We start from the raw sequence: 18758 nt of genomic DNA on the forward strand, positions 1-18758 counted from the left end.
GGCGGGGAAGGGGGAGAGGAGGTGGTGATGGGGAGGAGGAGAGGTCGGGGAAGGGGGAGAGGAGGAGGGGTCGGGGAAGGGGGAGAGGAGGAGGGGGCAGGGAAGGGAGGAGGGGGGGAGGGGGCAGGGAGGGGGAGAGGAGGAGGGGGCAGGGAGGGGGATAGGCAGAGGGGGCAGGGAGGGAGATTGGAGGGGATGGGGAGGAGGTGGGCAGAGATGGGGTGGGAGGGAGAGGGGAAGGAAGGGGTGCAGAGAGGCAGAGGAGAGATAGAAGAGAGGGGGAGGGGGCGTGGGGAGAGCGAGGTATGGGGCGGGGTGCGGGAGAGTGGGGTGATGAGTGGGGCGGGTGATGGGGTGAGATGGGAGGGGGGGGAGAAGAGAGAGGGGAGGGGAGCGGGAAGGAGGAGAGGATGGGATGGGGCTTTAGAGAGGGGAGGGGAATGGGGGAGGAGAGGGGTGGGGGTTGAAGCGGGGGAGGGGAGGTGAGGTTAGGTGAGGTGGGATGGGGTGGAGGCGTCCCCGAGGTTGTGACGGGCGCTGTGACGATACAGCTCCCCTCTGGTCGCGCACAGCTGACTTCTAATCGTCCGCCGTCGCTCTCTGTCTCCCGCCCCCCCGCTTCCAAACCTGAGGGCAGCGCGGTTCCCCCGCCCCGGGGCGCCCAGGGCGCTGTCCCCCCCCCACCACTCCGGGTTTCCCTGCGTGGTGTCGCGCCGAGATTCCGTTTCGCAAGCCGTGTGTGAACCGGTGGGCGTTCACGTTGCACCTGACCGGTCGGTGCTGCGGCAGTTCAGCGTTCTGACCCCTCGGATATAGCGTGGACTGGGGGGGGCGGTGGGGGTGCGGTGAGCCCAGCAGCATTTCACCTAGCCAGAGGTGATGATGGCACGCAGGGTGGGTGGGCGGGGGCGGTGGCGGCGGGGGATTGTGGACAGATTCAGACAGGCCGAAGAGAGGATGTAGGGAGGGAGCGTGTGGGTGTGGGGTGGGAAGAAATGGCAGCGTACGAGCATCGTGACGTTGCCTGGGCTTGTGATACTCCGAAGGCTCGGTCTGAGAGAGTCGGGGCGATTTGACCTGTTGTGACCTGCTTGCTCCGGGGCTGGGTGGGTTAAATCGCTCTCCTTCCCCCACCGTTACCAGACACATGGCCCGTGTCCTGTCGATTTTTGACTTCTGCAATTAACAGCGTCCACAACTTCAGCTCCAACTTCCTCACCATAATCAAACCCCCCGATTAAAAAGTTTGGATATAAATAGGTCACTGAGTAGGCGGGGAACTGAGCTGCGAGCCAGCTACAGCAACCCAAATTAAAAAGGGGTGAGAAAAGAAACATATATATATATATATATCTATGTATCTTCAAGGTCATCTTTTTTTTTAATATATATGTATGTATAAAACCAACAGAGGAAACGCTGCCCTGGTTACCCGCCGGGAGCCCAGAGTTAAAAGCACTTCCCTGAGCTTTATGGGACACAACCCTAAGGCGTGGGTGTAGCAGTCATAGTTTCAGAGGTGGGGAGCTGGTCTAGTCAAATTACTCAGAGTATTGCCAGGACAGAGTCGTATGTGTGTGTGTGTGTGTGTGTGTGAGAGAGAGAGAGAGAGAGAGAGAGAGGAAAATACAAGTATTTTTCACTGGGATAGATCGCTTGTCATTTGAAGAAGTCCCCTCCTCAGACTTGGAACAGGAAGGTAAGAAAGGATGCCAATTCTTCCAGCCGCCCGCAAGCCCAGCGTCTTTTTTTTTAAAAAAGAAACCGAGGGGTGGGGGAAGGGACAGGCCGGCGAAAGAAGTGTCAAAAAGAAGCGAGGAGGGAACCTGAGGCTGGCTGCCCCCCTGGATTAGGCGGCGGGGTTGTGGCGGGGTGGGGGGGGGGGGGCGGTTAGCAGAGCCATTTTGGAAGGTGTGTGTGTCTGTCTGTCTGTCTGTCTGTGCATAGGGCATTGTGTTCGCATCGCGCAGTTAACCTGTTTGCAATGTTGGCAGGTCTGTGCCAACCCGCGCCAGGGCAAATAAATGTGGCGGCACCCATTTTTTTTTTTGTTTCTTGCGGAACAAACGCCGGTGTGTGTGCGTGTGTGTGTGTGTGTGTGAGAGAGAGAGTTCCACGTCCAAGCCAACTCTCGAAAACCCGTGTGTTTGTTTCCTTTGCAAGTGCAATTGCCAAGGACAACAGTCGAGCCCCGTAAGGCTGAAATAATAAAACTTTTAAAAATGCCCGGCTCCAGACCTTGCATGGGTTTAGTTTGCTGGGCGTTGGGGCTGTTGCCATTTATGTCGGCCAGAGATTATAGCTAATCTGTCTAGGCCAATCGAACCGAGACCCTGCACCACGCTGCCAGTGGGATTGTTCGGGAAATCGCCATTGCTTCGAAAAGAAACTGGTCCTCTAATCTTGTATTCTTCAACTCGAGCAGACATTATCCACTGTGTGTGTGTCTGCGTACGAGTGTGTGTATGTGTCTGCATACGAGTGTGTGTATGTGTCTGCGTACGAGTGTGTGTATGTGTCTGCGTACGAGTGTGTGTATGTGTCTGCGTACGAGTGTGTGTGTCTGCGTACGAGTGTGTGTCTGCGTACGAGTGTGTGTCTGCGTACGAGTGTGTGTCTGCGTACGAGTGTGTGTGTCTGCGTACGAGTGTGTGTGTGTGTCTGCGTACGAGTGTGTGTGTGTGTCTGCGTGCGAGTGTGTGTGTGTCTGCGTGCGAGTGTGTGTGTGTCTGCGTGCCTGAGTGTGTGTGTGTCTGCGTGCCTGAGTGTGTGTGTGTCTGCGTGCCTGAGTGTGTGTGTGTCTGCGTGCCTGAGTGTGTGTGTGTCTGCGTGCGAGTGTGTGTGTGTCTGCGTGCCTGAGTGTGTGTGTGTCTGCGTGCCTGAGTGTGTGTGTGTCTGCGTGCCTGAGTGTGTGTGTGTCTGCGTGCCTGAGTGTGTGTGTGTCTGCGTGCGAGTGTGTGTGTGTCTGCGTGCCTGAGTGTGTGTGTGTCTGCGTGCGAGTGTCTGCGAGCGAGCGCGTGTGTGCCTGCGAATGTGTCTGCGTGTGTGCGCGCAGGTGCCTGTGAATGTGTCTGCGTGCGCGCGCGTCTGTGAATGTGTCTGCGTGCGCGCGCGCCTGCGAATGTGTCTGCGTGCGTGCGCGCGCGCCTGCGAATGTGTCTGCGTGCGTGCGCGCGCGCCTGCGAATGTGTCTGCGTGCGTGCGCGCGCGCCTGCGAATGTGTCTGCGTGCGTGCGCGCGCGTCTGCGAATGTGTCTGCGTGCATGCGCGCGCGTCTGCGAATGTGTCTGCGTGAGTGCGCGCGCGCGTCTGCGAATGTGTCTGCGTGCGTGCGCGCGCGCGTCTGCGAATGTGTCTGCATGTGTGCGCGCGCGTGTGCGTGCATGTGAGCGTGCGAGCCCTGCCCCTCCGTCTTTGCACCCCTCCCCCTTCCTGCCTGCACGTACCTGTGTGTGCACATCCGTGTCTCTCAGCCTCTGTCTATTAGGAGTCAGGCTGTCAGCTGCCTTCCTCCTTTCCCCGACTGGGGAGTTGTCCTGCCTCTCCTGTATGTTGAGAGAAGTGCATTGCTATGATGAGACAGCTACTTCATTCGCCTCTCTGGCCCTTTAACAACATGCGCAGTGAACTTTGTTTTGAGGCAGTCTGAACATCTCCAACCTGCATAGGTATGCGCTGGCTCGTGGGTTAAGGATTGGTGTGGATCAGGGTGGGGTACTGCAGTCCCCTGAGAAGTTTTGGAATATCTCAAATCCCCCCACATCTTTACAGTTTTACTGAGACATACATATATGAGGGAAGGGGCATTTAAATGTTGTTTACTGCCAAGAACCTGACTTGTTGGTTACGCTTGCTCGTGTGGTTTGAACTAATGGGTATTACGCACAAAGCAAGGGTGGGAATTTAAAATAAAAAGACTTAACCTGGATCTGAATCCCTCCCCCACCCCAACCTCCAACCCTGTGCTCCACAACCCCATGGCACCATGAACTAGACAGGCTAGATGCGGGGAAGGATATTCCCAGTGATGGGGGGGGGGATGCCCAGAACCAAGAGGGTCACAGTCTGAGGATTGGGGGTAGACCATTCAGGACGGAGGTGAGGAGACATTTCTTCACCCGGTGAGCCTGTGGAATTCATTCCCACAGGAAGTAGTTGATGCCAAAACGTTGAATGTATTCAAGAGGCAGCTGGACATAGCACTTGGGAGCGAACGGGATGAAAGGTTATGGGGAGAAAGCAGGATTAGTCCACTGAGTTGGACAGTCAGCCGCGATCGTAATGAATGGCGGAGCAGGCTTGAGGGGCCAAATGGCCACCTCCTGCTCCTATCTTCTACGTTTCCACGTTTAATCTGTTAAAACCTGGCAAGACGACTCACAGGAACACAGCAAAGTAACAAAAAAAAAATGATCCCAGCTACGTAACGGGGTATCCCAGGCAGCTGAAGGCACGGCAAGCCAATGGCGGAGCGATAGGAATCGGGGCATTTCCGAGAGGCCGGAATTGGAGGAGCAGAGAACTCGAAGGGTTGTAGGGAGCCGGAGGAGGTTACAGAGATAGGGAGGGGGTGTAGGAGGTTACAGAGATAGGGAGGGGGTGTAGAGGCTGGAGGGGATATTGGAGATTGGGAGGGGGTGTAGAGGCTGGAGGGGATTATGGAGATTGGGAGGGGGTGTAGGGGGCTGGAAGAGGTTACAGAGATAGGGAGGGGGGTGTAGGGGGCTGGAAGAGGTTACAGAGATAGGGAGGTGGGTGTAGGGGATGGAGGAGGTTACAGAGATAGGAGATGGGTGTAGAGGCTGGAGGAGGTTACAGAGATAGGGAAGGGGTGTAAGGACTGGAGGAGGTTACAGAGATAGGGAAGGGGATGTAAGGACTGGAGGAGGTTACAGAGATAGGGAAGGGGATGTTGGGGCTGGAGGGGGTTACAGAGATAAGGAGGGGGTGTAGGGGGCTGGAGGAGGTTACAGAGATAGGGAGGGGGGTGTAGGGGCTGGAGGAGGTTACAGAGATAGGGAAGGGGGGGTACAGGGGCTGGAGGAGGCTACAGAGGTAGGGAGGGGGGCACTGACCTGGCCTACGGGGAATTGATGAATAAGAGGAGGATTTTGTTCCATCATATTGAAGCTAGTTAGATTCTGAGGGTGAATTGACAGGATAGGTGCTGAGCGGACAGTGGGGGAATCTATAACTAGTTTCACACTAACCGGTCTCCTGTTAAAGTCAGTGTTGAGGGGAAATCTCTTCTCTGAGGGTGGTTAGTCTGTAGAATCTTTTTTCCCCCCCACAGAGAGCAGTCGGATGCGGGCGGTGGTTATTGTGTATATTTGAGGCTGAGTTACAAAGATTATTGATCAACAAGTGGGGGGCAGGGATGAGGGTTACAGAGAAAAGGGCAGACAGGAAAGTGCTACGATCATATCAGTCGTGGAACTCTTACAGTGCAGAAAAAAGGCCATTCAGCCCATCGAGCCTGCACTGACCACAATCCCACCCAGGCCCTGTCCCTGTAACCTCATATATTTACCCTTCTAATCTCCGACACTAAGGGGACAATTTAGCATGGCCAATCCACCCTAACCTGCACATCTTTGGACACTAAGGGACAATTTAGCATGGCCAATCCACCCTAACCTGCACATCTTTGGACACTAAGGGACAATTTAGCATGGCCAATCCACCTAACCTGCACATCTTTGGACACTAAGGGACAAGTTAGCATGGCTAATCCACCTAACCTGCACATCTTTGGACACTAAGGGGCAGTTTAGCACGGCCAGTCCAACGAACCCGCACATTTTCGGACTGTGGTAGGAAACCGGAGCACCCAGGGGAAACCCACGCGGACATGGGGGGGGTGGGAGAATGTGCAGCCTCCGCACAGACACTGACCGGGCATCGAACCCGGGTCCCTGGTGCCGTGCTAACTGCCGTGCCAGTGTCCTGCCCAAGTCACCCAGTGGCCTGCTCCTGCGTCTATAACTCAGATTCCCTCCTGACTGGTCCCCACCCCACCCCACCCCTGCTTCAGTCGAGAGGCGTAACGTTGAAAGCTGCAGCTGCTGACCTCTAGCCGAGGAACCGAGCTCACGAGTAGCGACCCAAAATACAGTGTGCCCCCCCCCCCGACCCTCTTCGGCCGCCCAAGGCGCCTTGAGCCAAAATCCCTCCGATGAGTTCCCTCCGTGTCAGGGACCAGGAGAGCTCCCGGCCTGCCTCTCTGTCCACCGTGCATTACGGCATGTTTCTGACACCCATGGCTTGGAACTGAGTGGGCGGGGAAGCAACCCGTCCTCGCAGTAGGGGGCTAGTCAACATCAGCCTAACTTGTGACTCATAAGCAAAATAAACTTTTATCAAGCGAGCTTGGAGAACGGAAGTGGGGCTCTCGGTCGTGCGCTGACAGGGGGTGTGAAAGCAGATCGAAAGATCCAGCTATCCGAGCGCGCAAAATTGCTGGGTTGTTTGCGCCCACAACGTGGCAGTGCCTTGGATGAGTAAGGAAATTGCCTATTGTACTTCATAAACACAAGTCCAACACCCCGACTTTGTTCCCTTTCTATCGTGACTTTATAAAATACAAACCTTCCTCTTTTCATTTGATTTGACTAATTATTGTTGCACATACCGAGATATTTATAGAATCACAGAATCCTTACAGTGCAGAAGGAGGCCATTCGGCCCATCGTGTCTGCGCCGACTACAGTCCTACCCAGGCCCTATCCCCATAACCCCATGCATTTACTAGCTAGTCCCCCTGAGAGTAAGGGGCAATTTAGCATGGCCAATCCACCTAACCCACGCATCTTTGGACACTAAGGTCAATTTAGCATGGCCAATCCACCTAACCAGCACATCTTTGGACACTAAGGGACAATTTAGCGTGGCCAATCCACCTAACCCACGTATCTTTGGACACTAAGGGGCAATTTAGCATGGCCAATCCACCCTAACCTACACATCTTTGGACACTAAAGGGCAATTTAGCATGGCCAATCCACCTAATCCGCACATCTTGGGACACGAAGGGGCAATTTAGCATGGCCAATCCACCTAATCCGCATATCTTGGGGCAATTTAGCACGGCCAATCCACCCTAACCTACACATCTTTGGACACTAAAGGGCAATTTAGCACGGCCAATCCACCCTAACCTACACATCTTTGGACACTAAAGGGCAATTTAGCATGGCCAATCCACCTGACCTGCACATCTTCGGAGTGTGGGAGGAAACTGGAGCACCCGGAGGAAACCCAAGCAGACGCCGGGATGGGGGTGACAGAGTGGATAGTCAGGAGCTTTTTCCCCCAGGGTGGAAGAGTCAGTTACTAAGGGTTGTAGGTTTTAGGTGCGAGGAGCAAGGTTTAAAGGAGATGTACGATGTAAGTTTTTTACACAGAGGGTGGGTGGGTGTCTGGAGCTCACTGCCAGGGGAGGTAGTGGAAGCAGATATGGTAGTGAGTTTTAAGGGGCATCTGGTCAAATACATGAATAGGATGGGAATAGAGAGGTTTGGTCCCCAGAAGTGTAGGGGGTTTTAGTTCAGTCAGAGCAGCATGGTCGGTGCAGGCTTGGAGGGCTTAAGGGTGTGCTGTAATTTTCTTTGTTCAGTGAGCCGAGCCGGGAATCGAACCCAGGTCCCTGGCGCTGTGAGGCAGCAGTGCTAATCCACAGTGCCGCCTTGCAGCACCCCCTCAGACAGGGTAGATGCAGGGAGGATATCCCCGATGGTGGGGGAGTCCAGAACCGGGGGGGGGGGGGGGGGGGATCACAGTCTGAGGAGTGGGGGTAAACCGTTTGGGACTGAGGTGAGGAGACATTTCTCCACCCGGAGGGTGGTGAATGTGTGGAATTCGCAGCTACAGAAAGCTGTTGAGGCCAAAACATTGTGTGTTTTCAAGAAGCAATTAGATACAGCTGTTGGGGCAAAGGGGATCGCGGGAAATGGTTGGGGGGGAGGGTAAAACCAGGCTTTAATTCATTCCTGGGACATGGGTGTCGTTGGCTGGACCCAGCATTTATTGCCCATCCCTAGTTGTCCTTGGAGGGGCAGTTAAGAGTCAATAACATTGCTGTGGCTCTGGAGTCACATCTATCATAGAATCCTTACAGGATAGCAGGAGGCCCTTTGGCCCATCAGAGTCTGTACCATGCACAATCCCACCAGGCCCTATTCCCGTAACCCCACACATTTACCCTGCTAATCCTCCTGATGTAAGTGGTAATTTAGCACCGCCAATCCACCTAATCTACACATCATTGGACACTAAGGGACAATTTAGCATGTCCAATCCACCTAACCTACACGTCTTTGGACACTAAGGGACAATTTAGCACGGCCAATCCACCTAATCTACACATCATTGGACACTAAGGGACAATTTAGCACAGCCAATCCACCTAACCTGCACATCTTTGGACACTAAGGGGCAATTTAGCGTGGTCAGTCCACCTAACCCGCACATCTTTGGTCACTAAGGGGCAATTTAGCATGGCCAATCCACCTAACCCGCACATCTTTGGACTGTGGGAGGAAACCGGAGCACCTGGAGGAACCCCACGCAGACACGGGGAGAATGTGCGAACTCCACATAGTCAGTGACCCAAGTCAGGAATCGAACCCGGGTCCCTGTCGCTGTGAGGCAGCAGTGCTAACCCGCTGTGCCACCCAGTATTTATGTAGGCCAGACCGTAGTAAGGACATCAGATTTCCTTCCCTAAAGGGAACCAGATGGGGTTTTTCCCACAATGGGTCATCGATAGATTCTTAATTCCAGATTTTTTTTATTGAATTCAAATTCCACCGTGTGCCGTGGCGGGGATTCGAACCCCAGAACGTTAGCTGGAGTTTCTGGATTAATAGTCTAACGATAAGATGGAGAGGTTGAGATAAGAAGGTTGAGAGGTGACCTAATTGAGGCATACAAGATGATCAGAGGGTCAGATAGGGTGGACGGTGAGAGCCTTTTTCCTCGGATGGTGATGGCTAACACGAGGGGACATAGCTTTAAATTAAGGGGTGGTAATTATAGGGTGGATGTCAGAGGTAGGTTCTTTACTCAGAGGGTAGTAAGGGCGTGGAATGCCCTGCCTGCAGCAGTTGTGGACTTGCCAACTTTGAGGGCGTTCGAATGGTCAGTGGATAGGCATACGGATAACATTGAAATAGTTTAGTTTAGAGGGTCACTAGATTGGTTCCACTGGTCGGTGCAACATCGAGGGCCGAAGGGCCTGTACTGCGCTGTAATGTTCTATGTACTACCACTAGGCCATTGCCTCCCCTGAGTTGGACGGCCAGCCGTGCTCAGACTGAATGGCGGGGCAGGTTCGAAGGGCCGAATGGGCCTCCTCCTGCTCCTGTGTTTCTGCGGTGCCGTGACTTTGTTTTCCACCTGCCAGCAAGAGCAGGTTAAGAGCGGTGCTGCATTATCAGATAGTCCGACCGGTCGTCTCAGTGTTGAAGTTGGCACGAAAGTGAAATTCGAAACCTCGGTGTTGTTTGATCTACGATCCAGAGAGAGAGAGAGAGAGAACGCGCTGTTGGCGTGACAACGCAACGGCACCATGGTGGCGCCGAGATCAAGCCAACCCGTGTTTTGTTTTTTGGTTCAAGGTTGGCGAGGGGGAAGGAAGGGGTCCCTCACAGATGGAGTCGCATCCCCCCCTCAAAAGCATCTCCGCCACTTGGGAAGGCTCAATTAATCCCTGCCTTGCCATTGAAATCATCGTGCGATCGCTTATCAGCCTGTAACAGGAAGTTATCTTTGCACTTTGCCTGCCAAGCGATGGAATACGAGATTCCATAAACCTAGCGTGGGGAGGGGGAAGAGTTCCAAATAAAAACTCAGATGTGGTTTGATTGCTGTCATTAGTTCCTGGTTAGATTAGAGTCATACAAAGATATATATATATTTTGTATATATATTATATATATGTACACACATATATATAGGTACACACACACGTGTGTGTGTCTGTGAGTGTACGTGTCTGTGAGTGTACGTGTCTGTGAGTGTACGTGTCTGTGAGTGTACGTGTCTCAGTGTGCGTGTCGGTCTGTCTGTGTGCGTGTCGGTCTGTCTGTCTCTCTCTCTGTGCCTCTCTATGCCCCTGTCTGTCTCTACGTGCCTGTGTGTGAATAGACATGGAAACAAAATTCACCAAAGTGATTTTTTAAGTAGAATATCATTCTTAGTTTCCTGGATCTTTTTGAAGAAATTAAAAGCAGTGCTAATCCCGCAAAGGTAGGAACTTTGCGTAGAAAATTCCACCAGTAGGAAAAACTGGAACCAGAGGACACAACCTCAGGCTAAAGGAACGATCCTTTAAAACAGAGATGAGGAGGAATTTCTTCAGCCAGAGAGTGGTGAATCTGTGGAACTCTTTGCCACAGAGGAGGCCGGGTCATTGAGTGTCTTTAAGACACAGATAGATAGGTTCTTGATTACTAAGGGGATCAGGGGTTATGAGGAAAAGGCAGGAGAATGGGAATGAGAAAAATATGATTGAATGGCGGTGCAGACTCGATGGGCCGAGTGGCCTAATTCTGCTCTGTGTCTTATTGTCTTATGGTCTAAAATTTCTTAGTGAAATGGCACTCTCACAGGGCACAGAGTCTGCCCGAGGTACGAGGCACTTGTTTGTGTTTGTATCCCTTGTTTTGTAAGCTCCTAAGGCAATTCCAAATTGTGTGCATCCTCCCTCTCTCTCTCTCTCTCTCTCTCCCCGTTTGTGTGTGTGTGCGCACACCATATGCCGCTGTGCACAGCTCCTCTCAGTACAACACGAGGGGACCCTCGGGACTCTGGAGGAGGTGGGTAATGAGTCATAGAGGTTTACAGCGTGGAAACAGGTCCTTCGGCCCAACTTGTCCATGCTGCCCTTGTGTTTTTTTAATACAGAGCTAGTACCACTTGCCTGTGTTTGCCCTTTATATCCACCATACCCATGTAACTGTCTAAATGCTTTTTAAAAGACAAAATTGTGCCTGCCTCTACTACTGCCTCTGGCAGCTCATTCCAGACACTCACCACCCTCTGTGCGAAAAAAATTACCTCTCTGGACCCTTTCATATCTCTCCCCTCTCACCTTAAACCTGTGCCCTCTAGTTTTAGACTCCCCTACCTTTGGGAAAAGGTGTTGACTATCTAGCTGATCTGTGCCCCTCATTATTTCCAGAGAATCCCTACAGCGCAGAAGGAGGCCCATCGAATCTGCACCGACCACAATCCCACCCAGACCCTATCCCCATAACCCCACGTATTTATCCTAAATTTTGGGCAGCACAGTGGGTTAGCAATGCTGCCTCACAGCGCCAGCAAACCAGGTTCGATTCCTGGCTTGGGTCACTGTCTGTGCAGAATCTGCACATTCTGGCCACCCCCCCCGCCCCCATGTCTGCATGGGTTTCCTCCGGGTGCTCCAGTTTCCTCCCACAGTCTGAAAGACGTGCTGGTTAGGGTGCATTGACCCGAACAGGCGCCAGACTGTGGCAACTAGGGGAATTTCACAGTAACTTCATTGCAGTGTTAATGTAAGCCTTACTTGTGACTAATAAATAAATAAACTTTAGCTAGTCCTCCTGACACGAAGGGGCAATTTAGCACAGCCAGTCCACCCAACGTGCACACCTTTGGGCTGTGGGAGGAAACAGGAGCACCCAGAGAAAACCTACGCAGACATGGGGAGAACGCACAGACATAGACAGGAAATTATTTTATAGCCTTCTATCATCCCTCAGCCTCCTACGGCCCAGAGAAAAAAGCCCAGGTCTATCCAATCTCTCCTTATAGCTCAAACACTCACAATGTTAAAATGGCGGCGCGGGCTTGTTGGGCCGAAGGACCTGTTTCCTGCGCTGTGTTGTTCTTTGTTCTTAAACCATCAAGTCCCGGTAGCATCCTTGTAAATCCTGTCTGCGCTCTTTCTAGTTTAATAATATCCTTTCTATAATAGGGTGACCAGAACTGTACACCGTATTCCAAAGTGTGGCCTAACCAATGTCTTGTACAACTTCAACAAGACGTCCCAACTCCTGCATTCAGTGTTCTGACCGATGAAACCAAGCATGCCGAATGCCGCCTTCACCACTCTGTCCACCTGTGACCCCACTTTCAAGGAGCTATGAACCTGTACCCCTAGATCTCTTTGTCCTCTAATTCTCCTCCAACGCCCTACCGTTAATTGAGTAAGAACATAAGAAATAGGAGCAGGAGTAGGCCATCTAGCCCTTCGAGCCTGCCCCGCCATTCAATAAGATCATGGCTGATCTGTCGTGGCTCAGTTCCACTTTCCCGCCCTCTCCCCATAACCCTTAATCCCTTCTCTTATCAAAAACCCATCAACCCGCTTCTTAAAAATATTTAGCGAGGCAGCCTCCACCACTTCAACGGGCAGAGAATTCCAGAGATTCACCACCCTTTGAGTGAAGAAGTTCCTCCTCAACTCCGTTCTAAACCGCCTCCCCTTTATCTTGAGGCTGTGCCCCCTAGTCCTACTGTCTTTTTTGAGCGGGAAGAGTCTCTCCACCTCTATCCTATCCATCCCATTCATCATCTTATACGTCTCAATGAGATCTCCCCTCATTCTTCTAAACTCTAACGAGTACAAGCCTAGTTTATTCAGCCTCTCCTCATAGCTCAATCCCCTCAACTCCGGTATCAGCCTAGTAAACCTCCTCTGCACTCCCTCCAGGGCCAAAATATCCTTGCGCAGGTGCGGCGCCCAAAACTGCACACAGTACTCCAGCTGCGGCCTCACCAGTGCCCTATACAGCTGCAGCAAGACCTCCCTACTTTTATATTCAATCCCCCTCGCTATGAAGGCCAGCATCCCATTTGCCTTCCTGACCACCTGCTGCACCTGCAAGCTGGGTTTTTGCGATTCATGCACAAGGACCCCGAGGTCCCTCTGCACCGTCGCCTGCTGCAGTTTTTCGCCACGTAAGTAATAGTCCTTCCTACCATTCTTCCTACCAAAGTGGACCACCTCACACTTGCCAACATTAAATTCCATTTGCCATTTCCTGGCCCATTCGCCCAGCCTATCTAGATCAAGTCCTGCCCTGTTTCGATCCCTGTCCCAACTCAGTGTTCTAATCAATGAGGGCGATCCCAGCTGATGGAGGTGGTGGGGAGACGTTTGTTCGTAATAACCTGGGTGCCCCCTCACCCTATCCGCGGCTCACTTTGGCAGAGTGAAAGCGCCGTCACGTTTCCCAACACAGCACAACGTTAAAATGGCGGCCCAGGCTCGTTGGGCCGAAGGGCCTGTTTCCCCGTGCTGTGTTGTTCTTTGTTCTTTAACAGCCCGAGGCCCTAGGTGGCCAGGTCGCACCAGGGCCCGTTTGGGTAGAGGTGCAGGGCGGATTTGGTGAGGCTGTCAAGCGCCCTGGGTCGCCAGGTGGGCAAAGCAGAGGTTAAATGGGCTGAATGGCCATCTTTGTGTGGACGGATCTCACAATGCGCCACAGCAGTGCTGTCAGTGTGAGCGAGTGGGTGGGACAGAGTAGTCACCGGAAGCCAAGATTTATTGTTTTACAGTTTAGTTTATTCGTGTTGTCAGTCGGCTTAGACTAACACCGCAGTGAAGTTACTGTGAAAATCCCCCTAGCCATCACACTCCGGCGCCTGTTGGGGTTACACTGAGGGAGAATTTAGCGCTTACCCAGCACGTCTTTCAGGCTGTGGGTGGAAACCGGAGCGCCCGGAGGGAACCCACACAGACACGGGGAGAACATGCAGACTCCACACAGACAGTGACCCGAGCCGGGAATCGAACCCGGGCCCCTGGAGTTGAGAAGCAGCAGCGCTAGCCCACTGTGCTACCGTGCCACCCACGCAGACAAGGGAGAACCTGCAGACTCTAAGCAGGCGGCACAGTGGTTAACACTGCTGCCTCACAGCGCCAGGGGCCCGGGTTCAATTCCTGGCTCGGGTCACTGTCTGTGTGGAGTCTGCACGTTCTTCCCGTGTCTGTGTGGGTTTCCTCCGGGTGCTCCAGTTTCTTCCCACAGCCCAAAGATGTGCGGGTTAGTTGGATTGGCCATGCTGAATCGCCCCTTAGTGTCAAGGGGGACTAGCTAGGGTAAATGCATGGGGTTATGGGGAAAGGGCCTGGGGGGGCTGTGGTCAGTGCAGACTCGATGGGCCGAATGGGCTCCTCCTGCAGTGTAGGATTCTGGGAATCGAACCCTGGTCCCTGGCGCTGTGAGGCAGCAGTGCCAACCCTCTGTGCCACTGTGCCTGCCCCTGCTAGACTGTGCGTTTTGCATATATTTTGTTTAAAAACCGAAATTAACAGAACGCTGCAATGTTGAAGTGTGTGTGTGTGTTTGTCGTATGTGTGCCCGCGCGTGAGCAGGAGAAGGCGAGGGAAATCAGCAAGCAGCCGTGAAGGGCTTTGGTTTTTAAAAGTCGGCAGGGCAGAAGGGGACTGTGCAGTTAAGCCCTGAGGAGATGGGTAGAAGGATAGTTCCCGTTTCAGCAGAATGAGGATGTGGCAGGGAGATGGGCGCGTGTGCAGGAGGAGGCATTCAGAGGAATGAGGACAGTGCTGACTTACAAAAGACAGCCAGGCCTGCTGCAGGAGAGGAAGCTGGGGCAATGGGAACAAAGGGGCGAGCGAATCTGGGGTTGGGGTGACGTGGAGGTTCGATTACAGCTTCCTGGTGTCAGGCTGCCCTGTCTGAAAGGCACACACAGCGAGCCGAGTGAAACTGCTTTATTGGATAAGAAGAATTCATCGATCTTTATCAGTTTTTCTTGCCTCCCCAGAGCCAATAACCGGACACACCTCACTCTACTCAAAATAATTTGTAAACCTTTCATTGGAAAGTGAAATTTTAATTGCTCAAGTTTAGGAAAATTGGACAAATGTGCGAGAAACTAACGCCCTCCCTCACACACACTCTCACGCACTCTCCCACACACTCTGTCTCTCGCGCTCTCTGTCTCTCTCGCGCTCTCTGTCTCTCTCGCGCTCTCTGTCTCTCTCGCGCTCTCGGTCTCTCTCGCGCTCTCGGTCTCTCTCGCGCTCTCGGTCTCTCTCGCGCTCTCGGTCTCTCTCGCGCTCTCGGTCTCTCTCGCGCTCTCGGTCTCTCTCGCGCTCTCGGTCTCTCTCGCGCTCTCGGTCTCTCGCGCGCTCTCGGTCTCTCGCGCGCTCTCGGTCTCTCGCGCGCTCTCGGTCTCTCGCGCGCTCTCGGTCTCTCGCGCGCTCTCGGTCTCTCGCGCGCTCTCGGTCTCTCGCGCGCTCTCTCTCGCCCTGCCTCTCTCTCTCTCTCTCGCTCTCTCTCTGTCTCTCCACATGACTCCACATTGCCAAACAGGTTTTGATGCTTTATTGTGAGTGTGGAAGAGGGTGGGGTGGCACGGGGAGGTGGGCAGGGTGGTGGGGGGTGGGGAGACGTGTCGCGCCGGTGTTGTGTGCCAGCTCTTGCTAATCCCTAAGCTCTGGCTTTTCAGGTTGTGAAGTTTCGGCTGGCATTAGAGTGGATTACAGGGTGGAGGAAGGAGCGGGGCGGGGGGAGTAGAGATGCGGGGCATCTTCTGAAGTTTGTGGGGAGGGTGTGGCGGGCAGGTATTATCAAGCTGACTTGGCAGCGCGGACGAGCTTGCTCAAGTCAGCAGTGCCGCCTTCATGCAGCCCTTCGCACAACGAGCTCTAAAACTATCGACGCCTAAAACGGGTCGCCGGTGGCCAGGGGCGACTTCATTGAATTGGCGGCGGTGGCACACGGGGACGCGGTTTTTAAATAAGTGAGAATTCCCCGTGGCTGCTCTCCTCGCCCTCATTTGAAGAGGCTCACCAGAGAGAGAGGGGTGGGGGAGAGAGATGGAGGGGGGAGACAGAGAGATGGGGGGGTAGACAGAGAGGTGGGGGCGGTAGACAGAGAGAGAGATGGGGGGGGTAGACAGAGAGAGAGATGGGGAGGGAGATAGAGAGAGAGAGAGAGATGGGGAGGGAGAGAGAGAGGGAGATGGGGAGGGAGATAGAGAGAGAGATGGGGAGGGAGATAGAGAGAGAGGGAGATGGGGAGGGAGATAGAGAGAGAGAGAGATGGGGAGGGAGAGAGAGAGGGAGATGGGGAGGGAGATAGAGAGAGAGATGGGGAGGGAGATAGAGAGAGAGGGAGATGGGGAGGGAGATAGAGAGAGAGAGAGATGGGGAGGGAGAGAGAGAGAGAGAGATGGGGAGGGAGAGAGAGAGAGAGAGATGGGGAGGGAGATAGAGAGAGAGAGAGATGGGGAGGGAGATAGAGAGAGAGAGAGAGATGGGGAGGGAGAGAGAGAGGGAGATGGGGAGGGAGATAGAGAGAGAGATGGGGAGGGAGATAGAGAGAGAGGGAGATGGGGAGGGAGATAGAGAGAGAGAGAGATGGGGAGGGAGAGAGAGAGAGAGAGATGGGGAGGGAGAGAGAGAGAGAGAGATGGGGAGGGAGAGAGAGAGAGAGAGATGGGGAGGGAGAGAGAGAGAGAGAGAGAGAGATGGGGAGGGAGAGAGAGAGAGAGATGGGGAGGGAGATAGAGAGAGAGATGGGGAGGGAGATAGAGAGAGAGAGAGATGGGGAGGGAGATAGAGAGAGAGGGAGATGGGGAGGGAGATGGAGAGAGAGAGAGAGAGATGGGGAGGGAGAGAGAGAGAGATGGGGAGGGAGAGAGAGAGAGAGAGATGGGGAGGGAGAGAGAGAGAGAGAGATGGGGAGAGAGAGAGAGAGAGAGATGGGGAGGGAGAGAGAGAGAGAGAGAGATGGGGAGGGAGAGAGAGAGAGAGAGAGATGGGGAGGGAGAGAGAGAGAGAGATGGGGAGGGAGAGAGAGAGATGGGGAGGGAGAGAGAGAGAGATGGGGAGGGAGAGAGAGAGAGAGAGAGATGGGGAGGGAGAGAGAGAGAGAGAGATGGGGAGGGAGAGAGAGAGAGAGAGATGGGGAGGGAGAGAGAGAGAGAGAGATGGGGAGGGAGAGAGAGAGAGATGGGGGGGAGGGAGACAGAGAGAGAGAGATGGGGAGTGAGACAGGGAGAGATGGGGAGTGAGACAGGGAGAGATGGGGAGGGAGACAGAGAGAGATGGGGAGGGTGACAGAGAGAGAGAGATGGGGAGGGAGACAGAGAGAGATGGGGAGGGAGACAGACAGAGTGAGAGAGATGGGGGGGAGAGAGAGAGAGATGGGGGGGAGACAGAGAGAGAGAGATGGGGGAGACAGAGAGAGGGGAGGGGGAACAGAATGAGAGAGAGAGAGCGGGGGACGGGGGGTGGGGTACAGAGAGAGAGAGAGAGAGTGGAGGGGAATGGAGAGAGAGAGTGGGGGGGCAGAGAGATGAGAGAGGGAGAGGGGACAGGGAGGAACAGAGAGAGAAAGATGGGGTGACCGGGGTGGTGGGGGGGGAACAGAGACAGAGGGGCGACAGAGAGAGAGAGGGTGAGGACAGAGATAGAGGGACAGCAGAGAGAGAAAGAGGAGCGTGGATGACAGAGAGGGGGACAGAGTGAGGGATGGGGAGGGCGGGGGGGGGGACAGAGAGAGAGAGACATGGGGACAGAGAGAGGTGGGGTTGGGTGACAGAGAGGGGGGGTGGGAGACAGAGAGAGAGGAGAGGCAGCAGAGAGTGAGGCCTGGAGGGCGTTAGCCACAAGGGGAAGTTGAATAAACTCAGTTTGTTCTCAGTGGAATGACGAAGAATGAGGGGGCGAATTCATAGAGATTTACCGGATTAAGAGGGGCGTGGACAGAGTGATTTAATTAGATTTGATTTATTGTCAGATGTGTTAACATACAGTGAAAAGTATTGTTTCTTGCGCGCTATACAGACAAAGCATACCATTCATAGAGTACATAGATTTGATTTATTATTGTCACATGTATTGGGACACAGTGAAAAGTATTGTTTCCTGCGTGCAAAGCATACCGTTCACAGAGAAGGAAAGGAGAGGGTGCAGAATGTAGTGTTACAGTCATAGCTAGGGTGTAGAGAAACTTAACGAAAAGTCAGTCCATTCGAAAGTCTGACAGCAGCAGGGAAGAAGCTGTTCTCGAGTCGGTCGGTATGGGACCTCAGACTTTTGAATCTTTTTCCCGACGGAAGAAGGTGGAAGAGAGAATGTCTGGGGTGTGTGGTGGGGGGGTCCTTGATTATTCTGGCTGCTTTTTCCCACGGCAGCGGGAAGTGTAGACGGAGTCAGTGGATGGGAGGCTGGTTTGTGTGATGGATTGGGGCTACATTCATGATCCTTTTGTAGTTCCTTGTGGTCTTGAGCAGAGCAGGAGCCCAGACCAAGCTGTGATACAACGAGAAAGAATGCTTTCTATGGGGCATCTGTAAAAGTTGGCGAGAGTCACAGTTGACATGCCAAAGTGGATAGTCAAGATGCTCTTCCCTAGGTAGAAGAGTCAAATACTAAATTTAAGGATGTTTCCACTAGTAGGGAAAACTAGAACCAGAGAGGGCACAACCTCAGGCTAAAGGGACGATCCTTTAAAACAGAGATGAGGAGGAATTTCTTCAGCCAGAGAGTGGGGAATCTGTGGAACTCTTTGCCGCAGAGGAGGCCGGGTCACTGAGTGTCTTTAAGACAGAGATAGATAGGTTCCTGATTAATAAGGGTTATGGGGAAAAGGCAGGAGAATGGAGGGATGAGAAAAATATCAGCCATGATTGAATGGAGCAGACTCGATGGGCTGAGTGGCCTAATTCTGCTCCTATGTCTTGTGGAGATGTGCGAGGCAAGTTATTTTTTTAAATGCAGAGGATGGTGAATG

General features: G+C 53.4%; 1 protein-coding gene across 2 annotated transcripts in view; it reads left to right on the top strand.

The window, feature by feature from the left end:
* Positions 1-18758, top strand: part of LOC145339005 (zinc finger and BTB domain-containing protein 7B-like) — a 68297-nt gene that overhangs the window by 31554 nt on the left and 17985 nt on the right. Inside the window, exon 1 of one of the 2 annotated variants that reach the window (XM_080183431.1) lies at positions 1522-1699. The exons of the other annotated variant lie outside the window; for it this stretch is intronic. The gene's annotated coding sequence lies outside the window, so the exon portion shown is untranslated. Of the gene's footprint in view, positions 1-1521; positions 1700-18758 lie in introns of those variants that run through there. 2 annotated transcript variants of the gene reach the window in all.

This window comes from Carcharhinus amblyrhynchos, unplaced genomic scaffold (assembly GCF_965287045.1).
Source record: "Carcharhinus amblyrhynchos unplaced genomic scaffold, sCarAmb.v2.hapA chromosome_284, whole genome shotgun sequence".
Lineage (NCBI taxonomy): Eukaryota > Metazoa > Chordata > Chondrichthyes > Carcharhiniformes > Carcharhinidae > Carcharhinus > Carcharhinus amblyrhynchos.